The 16,298-nt window shown below is 38.2% G+C and overlaps 2 long non-coding RNA genes across 3 annotated transcripts; both read right to left on the bottom strand.

The window, feature by feature from the left end:
• Positions 1 to 1,764: 1,764 nt before the first annotated feature.
• LOC112674758 (uncharacterized) lies at positions 1,765 to 16,248 on the bottom strand. Of its 2 annotated transcripts, none has more exons than XR_007408682.1 (3): positions 15,967 to 16,248; positions 15,601 to 15,700; positions 1,765 to 3,073 (listed from the first exon to the last, which is right to left on the bottom strand). It is a non-coding gene; the product is annotated as an uncharacterized LOC112674758 (long non-coding RNA). The 2 variants fall into 2 exon arrangements; XR_003145569.3 differs by having other exon boundaries at positions 1,768 to 2,512.
• LOC118350608 (uncharacterized) lies at positions 4,373 to 6,500 on the bottom strand. Its single transcript, XR_004804700.2, has 2 exons — positions 6,441 to 6,500; positions 4,373 to 4,869 (listed from the first exon to the last, which is right to left on the bottom strand). It is a non-coding gene; the product is annotated as an uncharacterized LOC118350608 (long non-coding RNA).
• Positions 16,249 to 16,298: the final 50 nt, after the last annotated feature.

Below are 16,298 nucleotides of genomic sequence, written 5' to 3'. Positions count from 1 at the left end.
AAACTTTTGTGTTATCTTCATTTTTATTGTGGTTGCTTAACTCCTTTTTTATATTCTATTTCAAACTGTTAGTTTTTCCTCAAATATTTTATGATCTGTGGCTACTGATTTAGATTTATAAATGAAATAAGCAGTTTATTGGCTTCACTAGTTAGTATAAGTTTCCCCAGAATTTGCCTGTGTCATTTTCACAAAGGCTAGTCCCTAGCATAGGAGGGCCAACTGTAGGCTCAGAGCTTTGTGGCCAAATGGGGTGGGCATAGCACAACCAGATGGATTCCCTGGAGAGCGTGTGATGAGAACAAGCCAGTGAGCCACAATTCTTTTGAGTGTCATAATAAGGAAATATTTATTATGGACAGAGTAGACCTAACTATTCTTACTACGTTCTTTCACTTCCTTCTTTCCTGATCATAGCTCGTGTTTATTTTTGCTTCTTGATGTTGTTCTAGCTTGCTCACATGCTGGCCATTTACTCCCCATGTAACTCATCTTGTGAACAATTCTGCACAGGTGTCTTCAGTGCATGCCCCTCCCCCTCTTACCCCAACCTATTCTGCTAGCTCTCCCTAATGGTAACTTGAAATCAGCTCCCTGGCCTGGAATTTCTTCTGAGATGAGCTACATTGTCTTCCTAACTCCACAGCGCATGGTACAGCCCTCTGTGTCTTGTAACATGGTCACCTATCCTAGTGACCCTTTTCCTGGCAAGCCTGTGGGTTCCCTGTCAGTGCACTGGGTACTTACTAGGAGCCAATGGAAATTTGGGTCCTCTGTGCACTCCTGCTCAGACACAAGGCTGCTTTGTCACATAACTCTAGGGGCTACCATTCCCATGATCTTTTTACTATAAATAATGTCTTTGGATGCTATAGCACTGGCTCCACTGTTCTTTCCATTCTTGTGGTTTGAAATATCTTTGCATGGTTCCGCTTCAGAAATTTTTAGATAAAAGCAACTCACAAGCCTTACTCTTGAATCTTCCCATTACTAAGATAATTTTGATCCTAAGTCCCAAGAGACACAAAAACTTTTGCGACAGACAGAATCAAAGTGGATGTCACTTAAGAATCAAAGTAGACATCATTAAACATCTATAAGAATTGTAGCCCTACAGGTGAAAAAAAAAATGCATGACAAAAGTCCAGACCAAGATCAAGCAGTAAAGGATTTAAATCTGATCAAGTGGTGAAACTAGATGGGAATTACAAACTTACATCAGATTTGATAAATAACTAATGTGTGATTTGAGTTCAGCAGATGTGGGCTATGCAATCACTATGTTTGAAGACCACCAACTAGTCTATAAGTGTAGCACATTTTTCTTGGAATAGTTTAATTTGTATGGTGAACACCTTACCCTCAATGGGCTTTAAAATTAAATATAGCTGTAGTTATCAGACTTCAGCATGCATCAGAATGACCGACAGCTCTTATTAAAACACAAGTTGCTGAGTCTCAAGACAATTTCAAATTCAGGAGGTCTTGGGTAGTGCCTGACAATTCACATTTCCAACAAGCTCCTAGGTGATACTGATGCTTCTGGTTCTGGGACCATATTTTAAGAACTAAAAAAACAGAAATGGAAGTGAAAACAAAACTAGTAATATTAATATTTTGTGTTATATTTGGGAATAATCTTTAATTTTATCATCTTAAAGAGAATTTAGAATATTAGAGGATCTAAACATCAATGTTATGCTTCCAATTTAAATATGCAATTGAGTTCCTGATTTAGACTTAGAGTTTTAGGTTGAGAAGTACAAGAGTGTTTGACCAGGTGTGAAAACAGTATTAGAATATTTAAGAGATTTAAAATTGTTATAATCCAATTACTAAGATACATCTACATTTAACTCATGCAATTTGCAAAATGTGTCTTGGCACTTGGGAAGGTTTGCTTGTTAGACAAAGTACTTAAAGACAAAACCAAATATACTAAATGTGTACATGCAGTTTAAGTCCTTAAGGGAATTTAATTAACCAAATTGTAAAATCTCCCTTAAAAGCAATGTTAGAATTTACTATACTAATAACCATATTAATAAGTAAAATGATAAGATTAGTAATTTGGACTTCAAAGGATAAAAAGGGGCTAGATTTACTTGAAATATTAGTGAAATAAGTAACAGTCTTTTAAAAAGCAGCTTCTGGATAATATTTTCTGTGTACAAAAGCCACTGTTGAAGATGTCACACCAAATTACATGGGAGATTCTTTGGTGCTCTTATCCACTTCCCCTCTTCCAATACTCTTCATGGAGTTGAGGGGAACATGTGTCCGAATGCCTGCACACAGCTGCTTCTAACATTTTCCAGCTAGCTGCTTCCTGCTCCCCCATTCAGGCATCAGAGAGAAGTACTCATTCCGCTGGTTACGTTGCCTGTTGGTCTTCTCCTCCTCACACCTGATACCCTATGAGGAGCTGGGATACTGGCCAGTGTGGATCTCTGTTTGCTGCTCTGCGTCTAACAGTGTTAGCTCCAGCAGGGGCAACTCATAGTTTTAAAATCTGAGTTAGGGAAAAGTTGAAGTGTCAAGACTCTGCAGGGTAGTATCACACACTACCACTCTGTCCTGTAAGCATAATTAGTAGGTCCCACGTTTCCTTGGCTTATAATACCAATGATATATTCATATTAGTCCTTCAAAATCTCATGTTTCCCTGTCCTCTCCTTGTCTGGCAGAAATTCCAGTATTTTCTTAACGTTTTCATTTTCAACTATTTCTGAGAATCCATGCCTATAAATCATTCTTAATGAATCTCAGTGCTCATTGGGAGAGTAGGAATTTAGGTGCTGACCTTGAGGTTGGGCTTCCAAACAATAGTACCAGTGAGAATTGCCAAATTGCCACTTGACCCAGAGGAATGACTGCATGTTCAGTATCGCCAGATAGGGGCATCTGTTGTATTATTCTTTGCTGAGTGGTTCTTATACAATTCAGTATACAGTTATTTTATTCATCTTTGTGCAAAATTCATTCTCTGACTGAAGCTCTAGACCATTCACGTGGAAGTATTTTCTAATGAATGCTGATTATTGTATAGATTTTACATCAAGTGGAAAACACACTGTAACATGTTGGTAGACAAAAAAAAAAAATAATGCATATATAACTGCGGAAGCTTTCTCTAATCAATACTGTGTTTTTGCACAATCCCTGACCAGCCACAATTCATTTTGTGAATTGAATTAGCTATTTACTACTGTCCCTCTCCCCAACTGATGTTTCTCTTTCCTTGCTAACAGGCAAACTTCATGGTAAAAATGTTTGTGTTTTTAATTTTCCTAAAATGGAAACTCTGTTTGGGAAGGGATTTTGTCTATTTTGTTCATACATGGGTTTTTTGTATATTTTTTATTGGAGTTCGATTTGCCAACATATAGCATAACACCCAGTGCTCATCCGGTCAAGTGCCCCCCTCAGTGCCTGTCACCCGGTCGCCCCATCCCCCCACCCGCCTCCCGTTCCACTACCCCCTTGTTCGTGCATATTTCTTGTGTCTAGAAGAGAACCAGGTGCTCAAAAACACATATAATTGAGTCGATCCCCTTCATCTGCTGTCTAGCCCCACTACCAGTGCCTTAGTGCCATTACAGTCTCTTACAGGGGTCAGCAAATGGCTACCTGTGGCTCAGATCCAGCCTGCTGCCTGATTCTGTGAATAAAGTTGCACTGAAAGCCACACCCATTTGTTTACATGGGATTTATGCTGCTTTCACACTTCGACAGCAGAGCTGAATCTTTGTGACAAAGACACTGTCTAGACTACGAAACCTAAAATATTTGCTCATTTTTATGGAAAATGTTTGCCAAACACCTATCAATTGCAACATTTAGAAGTCATCTTTTCGCCCAGCACCATCACCTCTTACACACCCATACCCCAGGTGTCTTCTTCACTGGCTCCAAAGAAATCATTCTAAAATACACATATGAATTTGTCAGTTATCTGACTCATTCCCTGAAATATTCATCAGCTGACTTCTTTTTGATTGTGCATGTAATGTTTTAATCTTCAAGTAAGAAAACCTTTCATAATGAAGCTTCAAGCCTTATACATCCATAAATACATATCTCCAATCTTATTGTAATTCTACATTCTTTCTGTGTAGAAACTCTTGAGCTGGCACTGCTAGAAAGGATTAAAAGAATAAATAGTAAAGGGCAACAAGAGAGTTTCTGGATATAAGGAGCAGCAGAGTGGGAAGGATACCCAAATGAGATATCCCTGGATATCCATGGAGGTCTATGTATTGAGGTCTTGTGCATTCATATAGTAAAAAGGATCTTAATAGCTCAACTAGGATTGTCACCTGATCTGTTACCCCAGCTTCCTCTACTTATTCACTACAATTTTGATCCCATGTGGTAGGCAGATTTTAAAATGATGCCTCAAATACTCATTCTTTGATGTCTACACCTTTTATAATCCTCTGCCTTTAAGTGTGAATGGAGCTTATAAATATGATGTGATAGTCAGTCCCTTGACTAAATTATGCTATATAGCAAATGGTGGTGAAATAGTCATTTTGTGGTTACTTTCAATTTTAAGACTCCTTCTAGCAGGCTGGAGAAAGATTGGAAGTATGAGAACACCTAAGAAGGAGGTCCTGCAACAAAGACCTGAGATTGTCTTCCAGGAGCTGAAAGTGGTCCTTGGAGAGCCAGTAAGACAACAAGGCCCTCAGTCACATAACGGCAAGGAAATCAATTCTGTCAAGAAACCAAGGGAGCTCAGAAGTCTATCTTTCCCAAGCTGAGCCTCCAGATGAGGATGCAGAAGGCCAACACAGTCATTTCATACTTGTGAGATCTTGAGCAGAGGACACTGCTAAAACATGCCAGAAGCCTGACTCAGTGAACCTATGAAATAAGAAATTTCTGTTGTTCTAAGCCTTTAAGTTTGCGGTAATTTGTTATGCAGCAATAAAAAACTAATACATCATTATTAATAGAAAAAAGAATTATTTAAAGTTTTGCTAAGGGTTGAAAAGACATTTGTTTGAATGACAGTGCCTATCTTTTGATCATTGCAATTAGAACATTCAATGTACCGTCTTCAGGTTCTCAAGTGTCAGACCCTTTATGATGATAATATCCCAAGAGAGAAGTTCATAGTCTCTATGAGTAAAGTGGTCAACTGGTATTTTGAGCCAAGGAAGTGAGGATAGATTAGCATTTATTTGTGCAGGTTGGATTAAACAGCTTTACATTCTTGAGTTCAAGTTTTCTTCAAAGTTAACTGAACGATTGGGTAAGTGGTTCGAATATTTGTAAGAGCCCAATTTAAATTATTGTACTGCCAAGGTATTAAAAATGGTATTAGGGCAAATGGTAAAATCTAGAAAGGGAAGAAAAGCCTGACCTTGAAGTGTAAACTTAGAGGCTATTGTACCAGTCAGGAAAATATATGTTATATTGTAGTAGCATACAATCTTTGATTCATATTTTACAAAAATAAAAGTTTAATTCTTGCTCAAATTATATGTCCATCATTGTTTGGCTAGAGCTCCGCTCTATTTTCACATTTTCTGAGGCATGAAAGCAAATGTGGCAAATCATGCACTGGCAGTCAAAGCTTCTGTTCGTGTTTCGTTGGTTAAAACAAGTCATGTGCCCTGCATTAGTCAGGGTTCTTAAAAAAACAGAACCAGCTGGGTGTGTGCATGTGTGTGTAGAGAAAGATTTATTTTAAGAAATTGGCTCACACCATTGTGGAGACTGGCAAGTCCAAAATCTGCAAGGTAGGCTGGCAGGCTAGAAAGACTTGATGTTGCAACTCGAGTCTGCTAGCATAATTCCCTCTTTCTCGGGGAAGTCAGTCTTTTCTCTTAAGACCTTCAGTTGTTTGGACAAGTCCCACCACATTATGCAGGATAGTCTACTTTACTCAAAGTCTACTGATTTAAATGGTAATTTCATCTGAAAAATATCTTCCCAGAAATATCTAGAATAGTGTTTGGCCAAACACTTGGCCAAATACAAGACCTAACTAAGTGGACACATGAAATTAACCACCACATGGCCCCCATACCTAACTTCTAAGGAGGTAAGGATCTACAATTCTAACACAAGTTTGGTATGAAAGGAGCCAGAAACATATGGTGAACAGCACTGAAAAAAAATGCAACCAATCAAAGAATCTAGAGACCTATTTTGCCATGTATCTATTTCTCTGAGCAGAACAATAAACTAGACACTGAGGAGTCAGCCATTGGGACTAAAAGTAAATTAAGATTAAATGTCTAGTGAGAAGTTGGAGAGACTTTGGCATATGTGTATATACCAACTGTAGGGAAGATGCAGCTCTGAACGTCATGATTACCTGGCAGAGGCTTGCTTGAAGACCTCAAGAAGGTGATTTAATTGAGGAGAAAGAGGGCAGAGAAATTGGGATTCAGAAGGACATGGAATATTTACTCTTGGAAACTCACCGGGTATGCCTATTTTCATAGCTCTTGCTAAATTGATGAAACCTCGTCAACATCTTTCCCTAAGAAATTATAAAGATTTTTAATTGAAGTGGTTAGTCTGCTTTGAGATGAGAATAAATGCCCTCTTACACTTCTGTTTTACAGGAGGAAAATTATGTCCTAGGTCTTAAAATATCAAAGGCTGGTTTGCTTTTTTGGTTGTTTGATTTCTTTTTCTTAGTGAAAAGTTTGAAGATGATAAATTTAAACACTTCAAAAATCTCACAGCTTTTTAAAAGCTGAAAGACAAAATTTATACAATACTAACAAATTAGGTTACTTGTAAAATTTATAAAAAGTACTATAATAGTGTTTAAGTTATCTCATGGTAAAAATATAGCATATATCTAATTTATATAATATAAATATATAGAAAATATATGATTAAGTATTTTTAAAATGTATATATTTGAAAAGGTAAAGGTAGATTCACAATCATAGCTCTCTCATTTTGCTGGAAGACATAGGGCTTGGAAATTATGATTTTTCCATTTCAAAGTAGTTTTAAAATAACTATATTTTATACCGATTATTGATGTACTGAAAACAACATAACTATCTTTTCCTCAACAAAATCTGAAAGTGAAAAGGCACAGACACAAACCCTAGTCATAAAAAAAAATAATAATCTCTGCAATGTCTCACAGCTGGGAGTCATATTGCATTGAGTGAGGTCATACTCTACCATAAATTTTAAAAATTCATTATTTTCTTCAAGGAGATCATGCGGTTTGGAAAAAAAGGATTTGATTGCAAGATCCCTATTACAAAGCTTTTTTTGAGTTTCAAACCCAAAGAGATATATTAGGGAAACCCACAGAATTGCCAGTAGAAATGTCTTGCAATCTCTCTTATCTCAGAATATACCTTAAAAGCCTACCCTCGCTGCCTGAACCTGGTCCCAGGAAAAAGTGAACCCTAAATAAAGATGCAATCATCCCCAAAGTAACAGTATATCAACTGAGCTGCCACAGGTTCCACACTCAGGAGTGTAACCACCTCTACAGCATGGGATGAGCTACCATCATCTTGCTCCCAGATTCCTGTAGTTACCTCTTAACTGCAATTCCTGCTGAGATCCTTGTCTCCCTAGAGACAATATGACCAAAAGATCAATTCTCAAGATACCATTCAGAGTGATACTATGAAAGCAAAATAGATCATGTCATTCCTGTGCACAAAACCCTCCAACAGCCCCCCAATTCCCCTCAAAATAAAGGCCTACCTCTTTGAAACCACCTAGAAGATCTTTTATAACCCAACACTCCATAAACCCTCTAGTCCTTCTGCCTAGAATGCTCTTCACCAGGTAGAAGAATGGTAAAAGCCCTCATCAACTTGAGTTCTTTGCTCAAATGTCACCTGCTTCATAAAAAAGCCCCCTCTCATCACCCTATTTAAAATTTTCTCCCAATCCTCACTCTCTTTATTCTCCTTGTTCTGTTCCACTTTTTTTCCTATCATACAATTTGTATCTATACTAACATTTTTCTCTAATACTTTTTTCTATAAAACTTTTCAGTATCTGATGTATAATGTTCTTCTTATTATGTTTCTCATCTTCTCCTACCTTCAACCCTTTGCTAGAATGTTAGCACAATGAGGGCAATTGGCCCTATAAGTGATATATACCTATATACTTTTAAGTATATAATACAAAATTATTAACTATAATCACGATGTTGTACAATAGATTCCTAGAACTTATTAATCTTATAACTGGAAGTTTGTATCCTTTGACCAACATCTCCCTATTTCATCAACTCCCAAACCCTGGTAACTGCTACTTCACTCTCTGTAGTAGAGATACAATAAAATTTTAACAAGTGGGGAATATGAGTGAAGGGTATATGGAAGTTCTTTATTTTAAAAAAAATTCTAAATTTTAATTCCAGTATAGTTAACACACAGTGTTATATTAGTTCCAGATGTACAGTTCATTGGTTTGAGAACTCTATATATCACACAGTGCTCATTACAACAAATGCCCTCCTTAATCCCCATCACCTGTTTCACTTACTTGCCATTAATCTCCCCTCTGGTATCCATTAGTTGTTCACTATAGTTAAGAGTCTGTTTTCTGGTTTGTCTCTTTTTTTCTTTGTTCATTTGTTTTGTTTCTTAAATTTCACATGAGTGAAATCATATGGAATTTGTCTTTCTCTGACTTATTTCACTTAGCATTATATCCTCTAGATCCAGCCATGTTGTTGTAAATCCAAGATTTTATTTTTCATGGCTGAGTAATGTTCCATTGTGTGTGTGTATCTTCTTTATCCATTCATCTATTAGATTTAGCATTTTCATATTCTTTGGGTAAATATCCAAAGTGTTTTTATAAGCACTGTTATATAATAAACTTGTGAAGTAAAATTTATTTTACTTTAAGGATTCAGGAACCAAGTCTCAGAAACTGAATTTAAGAAATTTAAGAATAAACAAGCCCCAATATTTTGTTCCCGGTCTAGAGCTCTCTCGAATATACCCTCCACCAGGTGCTGCCATGAAGAAAGTTCTATTTTTACAAGTTGGTTCAGAACCCTTCCACCATCACCAAGGCAAGGAAAATGGATTTCAGGGCCTTCTTTCATCCTTTAAGACCTCCTAATGTTAATTTTTAGTTCATCCTGATGGCATCAAAGAATATAATGTGTTGTAATAGGGGTCCAGTGTAACTGGTGAGCTATGTGATTGGCTCTGGGAGCTTAATTCCCAGTTTGGAGTCAGGTGATGTGAGTGCTGGTTTAGGGTCTGCCTATGTGAACCTGTCCTTCTTTTCAGCTTCTGGCTTGGGCAGCACATTCCCCCACTTTATCTCCTTAACCATCCTGTGCTACTTCCCATGTAAAGTTTCTCCTGGTCAGAGCAAGACAAACTTGAACAAACTATCACAAATAAGAGTATTCCAATTTAAAACTTATGCATCCAATGTGTAACTCAAATATCGACAAAGAACCATAGCTTCCAAATTGGCTGTACTGCACATAAACACTGTACAAATTAGTAACAGAGAACACAGCTTGATGGGTACTTTATATGGAGACGATTACACTGGTATTAGCCAAGTACCAAGTACAGGCGTATAGGAGCCAAGTGAGCCAGTATCCCTCGGAGCATATGATGAACTCTGGAGTGCACCATGTTACCAAGGGCTTAACACGCGTATCTAACAAACTTTCTTAAGGTCAGGTTTTTTCACTGTGGTCTCCGAGGAAATTCCTGGGAGCCCTGTGTGAAGGGCTACTTTTACTCTCCAAGTAAGCCCCGGGCACCACCTTCATTGTTCAAAAGCAAACAACAGTAACATAAAAAGAAAATAACGATAATGACAAAATCCCTAGTGTACAACATGGATCAAAAAAAGTATCAGGACATCAAAGCAAACAAAGCTACATTGCCATAGCCCGTGCTCTGAGGTTTCTAAGGCTTAGCTGTATCAAAGAAAACCTACCTGAACTGGGAGTTGAGTTAGGAGGTGAGAATTCTACTCCTGGCTTTCCAAATAAACCACTAAATGACTTCAGCAGGTCAACAAAACTTGAGAGATCCTTGTTCCTTTAGTATATGATAAGGGGGTTAGATTAAAAGCCCCTTCAAACTCTATAATTTAATTAATCTATGCTCGGGTTAATTCATGGTTAATATTTCCTTGGTAGGACCCTGGAAATTCTAATGAAGATTTTCCATGGATCAGGAATTTTCCATATACTCAAAACCCTGATAATGAGCCCAATGCTAGACCTTAAACTAAATGCTTCCCTACAAGTCATCCCCTCAGTCCTGTGAGGCTAGAGCTTTCTGTTTTAGAGCTGACATGACTATGGCTCAGGAGAAACTTGCCTACAGGGTATGTGGCTCTTTTTGAATACTCCTTATAGCCTTCTTTTTCTTTACTGATTCAGGCATGACTGTCTTTAGACCACATTCAAACAAGAATATGGAGCAGAGTTGTTTTTTGCTGTTGTTGTTGTTGTTATGGCAGGTGCTTTTAGTTACACCACTTCGCTTTTAAAAACTCATCTCTTTGTACATATGGATAAAGGGAATAATTGAAATTTACAGCCTTGAAGGCATAAAACTTAAAGTTTTAGCTACTATTTAAAAGTTGTGCTGAGTGACTTTTTTATTCGCACAAGTAAAAATAAACATTTTTCTGCATCTTAAACAGCTCTGAACATCTCAGAGGCTGAAAATAAATTCACTGGGTTGCTAATAATGCATAAATTTACCACTAATACTTGATGTCTACTCTTCTAAAGAGAAAGAAAATACACTGATACCTTAAGCAGTGAAAATAAAACCCCTTTATAACAAAGTTAGTCAAATGAAATAAAAACAAAGCAGCAGACAGAAATCCAATAATTAGAAGCCCAGCTGCCAGGACACTGAGCAAGGAATGGAGGTACATCTTAAATGAAAGTACCCATTGGTAGCAAATTGACTAGGCACCTAACGCGTAACCTAGTTATGTGTGCGTACATGTTTGTGCGTGTTTGTGTGTATTGTGCTTGCTGCGAACTCCTGTCTATTTAAGTTATCATGTCATTAGAAAGGACAAATACCCACCATTTGCTTCAACGTGGATGGAACTGGAGGGTATCATGCTGAGTGAAGTAAGTTGATCGGAGAAGGACAAACATCATATGGTTTCACTCATATTCACGTGGAATATTAGAAATAGTGAAAGGGATTATAGGGGAAAGGAGGGGAACTGAGTAGGAAAAATTGGAGAGGGAGACAAACCATGAGAGACTCCTGACTCTGGGAAATGAACAAGGGGTAGTGGAAGGAGGGGTGGGCGGGGGTTGGGGTGACTGGGTGACGGGCACTGAGGGGGGCACTTGACGGGATGAGCACTGGGTGTTATATCATATGTTGGCAAATTGAACTTCAATAAAAAAAGTTGATCATCATGGGATAAACATAATATTGGATATTATTTAAATCTGCTCAGAAACAGGGATCCCTGGGTGGTGCAGCGGTTTAGCGCCTGCCTTTGGCCCAGGGCGTGATCCTGGAGACCCGGGATCGAATCCCACGTCGGGCTCCCAGTGCATGGAGCCTGCTTCTCCCTCTGCCTGTGTCTCTGCCTCTCTCTCTCTCTCTGTGACTATCCTAAATAAATAAAAATTAAAAAAAAAAAAAAAAAAAGAAATCTGCTCAGAAACAAAAATAACTAAAGGAGATCTTTTATAGAGTCACATCATTCTGTCCTCTCATCATGTCAAAAAAAAAAAAAAGTGGTTCCCTTTTAAGGATTACCTTTCATGTCTTCTCTTCTCAATACACATCTTTACCTTTAGTCTCTGGAATATAGACCCAGAGCCAAATGCTATGAAGTAAGGATCAATACAATCATTTTTCTTTTTTCCTGTCCAAATAATCATTTCTGAGACTGGATTGTTGACAATGAAATGTTTTGGGAGAGAAAGACAGGAGTGTATTTTTAAAAGTTTGCTCAACACTGTAAACCTGAGCTGGTTTCTTGACATGATTACTACTATTATTATCTTATCTAAAGCATTCCAGGCTTGGGTAGGGATGGAAGGCAGAATTTTAGGGGATAGGCAAAGTACATAGCTGTTAGGGGGCCTGAATCTAAACATATGTCCCTAGAGACCTGGCCACTGATACTTGGGGAGAGGAAGTGCCATGTCCAAGGAGAAGTGCAATTATTAAATATATGTGGGGAAGGAATATTGACCTGGCCCCTGAGCCTTGTTAGCATCAATGAATCTAATAGTTTCCAAACTGAAAGTGGAGGCTTCAGCAAATGGGATAAGCATCCCCTTTCCTACTTCTCCTTGGGTACTTTGTCCACCTGAAATGTTCTCCCCTTTCTATTCTTCCAAGCCCATCAAATTCCATATCCACTGCAAAGCCACCTTTGCACATTCCAGCTTCCACTCACATCTCATGACTACAGCTCACCAAATCCCGAGAAACACATTAGCGCTTTACCAACTTGCTTTCACCTTTTATTTTTCTTCATTGCTTTGTCTTATGCTTCTTCTAAAGCTCATTTTGGCTATCTACGTACATGTCCTCTCTTCCTACAGATCATACTTTGACTAGACCCTGTAAAACACTAAACACATACTAGATATTTAGCAATTAATTATTAAGGTGCTATCCAATGGGTTTTAAAGAAAGAACATAGTACTGGAGGGACAACTATATATGCTTCCAACTTTATATTCTGGGGTAAGGAGAATTAGAGTTGCCCTCCCCAGTTCATCAAACATTTCCAACTCTCTGTGCCACCTGACAATTGCTCATTCCCTTTAATGCTGTTTCCCCACTTAACTATAAAAAGAAAGACTTCTAAAAAGAAAAAAAGAAAGACTTACCAATAGACTACCCAACTGCCATAGCCCACCCACTAAGGGTGGCCCCTTCCACCACCCCTTGTTTGTTTCCCAGAGTTTCATTTTCAAGTCAACAGGTTGAAGATGAATTTTCGTCTGCTTACTAAGGGAACAGTTCACTGTTTTGCTGTCATGTCAATTCAGCAGGAAATTCCCCTTCATGCTTAGAAGTTATTCAAATCTCCTAAAAATCTAGCACATGTGGAACCCTGAATACTGAATTTAGAACTTTGAAATAATCAGGAGTTCCTGGGTGGTACAGTTGGCTACACATCTGACTCTTGGTTTCAGCTCCTGTCATGATCCCCGGGGTCCTAGGATTCTGTGTGTCTATTTAGACCTCTGTGTGTCTGCACAGGACCTGCACTCAGCAAGGGGCCAGCTTAGAGATTCTCTCTCCCTCCCTCCCTCTCTCAAATAAATTAAAAAAAAAAAAAAAGAACTTCAAAATAATCAGGTGAAGCTCCTTTGAAGATAGGATGGTATTTTGACCTTGATTCCTCAGAAAGTAAAATTCCCAGAATCAGGAAATTTTATCATCATATAGAAGTAGCCATTTGCTTTCATATGATAGGATATAAGATAAACATTAAGAGCAGATTTTTTAAGAGTATATTTTAAACAGATTAATTTACTACTGAAAAATTTTTAAAAATACTTAGTGAAGTAGGTAACATGAGCACTGGTGATCAATTTTATGTATTTTATTTATTTTTTGTATAGTTTTTATTGGAGTTGGATTTGCCAACATATAGCATAACACCCCGTGCTCATCCTGTCAAGTGCCCCCACCAGTGCCCGTCACCCAGTCACCCCAACCCCCCGCCCACCTCCCCTTCCACCACCCCTTGTTTGTTTCCCAGAGTTAGGAGTCTCTCATGTTCTGTCTCCCTCCCTGATATTTCCCACTCATTGTCTTTCCTTTCCCCTATAATCCCTTTCACTATTTATTATATTCCACGTATGAGTGAAACCATATGGTGATTGTCCTCCGATTGACCTACTTCACTCAGCGTATCGATTTTATGTTTTTAGTTTGATATGTATGGCTCACTTCTCCTCAGAAATTCTTCAAAGCCTGTGGTCCATTTTTTTTGTGAACTTCACAATACCTGGAGAACTTTAAGACAGGACATCATCATGCCTAAATTTTACACTTAATAACTACTTTTTGAATTGAAGATAAAGAGACCTTGATCTCTTTCCAGTATATTTAAAAATCTGAAACAAATATGCCTTCAAAGCAGAGGTTGCAAGCTAGCAGCCTGTCAGCTAGCTAGTCTGGGTGCAGAAATGTGTCCTTTGGATGAGATATTATGTTTTACATTTTTTGGAGAATTTTCTTTTAAAAACCAAGCGATTTTTACGTAAAGTTCCAGATTCTTGTTTTGCCTTTAAAAACTGGAAGATCTAGCAAGACTAGAATTTAATTCCTTCATGGCAGCAATCTACTGGAGTGGTGTCCCCTTTGAATAGGGACACCCTCTCCAATTTCCTGCCATCTACAGCCCCATTATCCTCACCCAGCCTGTCTCACTCATTTACATTACCTGCCAGATTAAGAATCCTTGCTTCAAAGAATAACTGTAGTTTTTAAAATGCTATGTGCTTTCAAATATTACCCAGAAAGAGCCTACAAGAATGTCGTTTTGCAGAGAAATAGATTGTCTTCAGATTTCATGTGGTCACAGTAATTATTACCTCCTTGTTCAATGACACAATCAGTTCCCCAGTAACAATGATCTCCTAAACAGAGAATCAATGCTATTGGCTATTTTGGAGTGGGGAGGGGAGGAGGAGGAATAAGAATGTGAATAAGGACCACATCACCACCACAAAAGTTGAAATATCTTTTCTACAAAAATGTGCCTGGTAATTTACAAATGAGGAAACAGAAAAAGGGTGTCTTCACCAGTGAGAATGGAGAAAATTAACAAGGCAAGAAACAACAAATGTTGGAGAGGATGCGGAGAAAGGGGAACCCTCCTGCACTGTTGGTGGGAATGTGAACTGGTGCAGCCACCCTGGAACACTGTGTGGAGGTTCCTCAAAGAGTTAAAAATAGACCTGCCCTATGACCCAGCCATTGCACTGCTGGGGATTTACCCCAAAGATTCAGATGCAATGAAACGCCGGGACACCTGCACCCCGATGTTTCTAGCAGCAATGTCCACAATAGCCAAACTGTGGAAGGAGCCTCGGTGTCCATTGAAAGATGAATGGATAAAGAAGCTGTGGTCTATGTATACAATGGGATATTCCTCAGCCATTAGGAACGACAAATACCCACCATTTGCTTCAACGTGGATGGAACTGGAGGGTATTATGCTGAGTGAAGTAAGTCAGTCGGAGAAGGACAAACAGTGTATGTTCTCATTCATTTGGGGAATATAAACAATAGTGAAAGGGAATAAAGGGAAGGGAGAAGAAATGTGTGGGAAATATCAGAAAGGGAGACAGAACATAAAGACTCCTAACTCTGGGAAACGAACGAGGGGTGGTGGAAGGGGAGGAGGGCAGGGGGTGGAGGTGACTGGGTGACGGGCACTGAGGGGGGCACTTGACGGCATGAGCACTGGATGTTATTCTGTATGTTGGTAAATTGAACACCAATAAAAAAATTAATTTATTAAAAAAAAAGAAGAAAAAAGGTGTCTTCTATCTAAATTCTTTCCTAATCTACTCTCCAAGGTTCTCCTGGTAAGAATTCAAAACTTCCCTCCCCATGACCATGTCTTATTTTTTATACTCACCCACATTCACTCTTTTAATCCACTATACCAACTTCAAATACTATAGCCCGTAACAACACATTCTGTATCTCCTTCCCGGTGAGTCTTAATATCCTCTGTCCTACAAAGAAATGCAGTTCATTTGATTTTTCTGCCACTCATCGGGGGCTCATATTAGTTCTGAACACAGTGTTTTGGTAATGTCCTCTTGTTAATACTGTGGCACATCTTACCTGCAATTTAGATGCTTTACTGAACAATCAGGGAACACATTTATTCTTAGAGTATATATATTATCATCACAATTTAGATGAGTCAAATAAAAACAAACTAATTAAGTACTTGAAAAAGAAAATGCACAAAAGCAATGAGAAACCTGAAACATACCATATTTTTCTTTCTTCAACCCCAATATAAGCTGCTTCTTTAGCAATATACTGTTGAGGTTGTTTTAAGGTACCAATTTAGCTCATGCCATGCAACAATTCACAGTCTGATTCAAGATCATGCTTCCATATAGTTAATTTGAGTTAATTTTTTGAACACTCTCAAGACCAATGAAAGAGAATTTCTCATTTAGGAAATAAATTCAGCTGAACAGTTGCTGCATTAAATGTGGATATTTCAGAGTGGCAATATTTGGAATGACTGCATATAACCCTCTTAGGGTTATGGTTAAGTGTGTGTGATTATTACATATTCCTGTAAGCTCAACAAAT

Source organism: Canis lupus, chromosome 36 (assembly GCF_003254725.2).
Source record: "Canis lupus dingo isolate Sandy chromosome 36, ASM325472v2, whole genome shotgun sequence".
Taxonomy (NCBI): Eukaryota; Metazoa; Chordata; class Mammalia; order Carnivora; family Canidae; genus Canis; species Canis lupus.
Note: the sequence above shows the minus strand (reverse complement) of the source record. Positions and strands in the feature narration are given on the sequence as shown.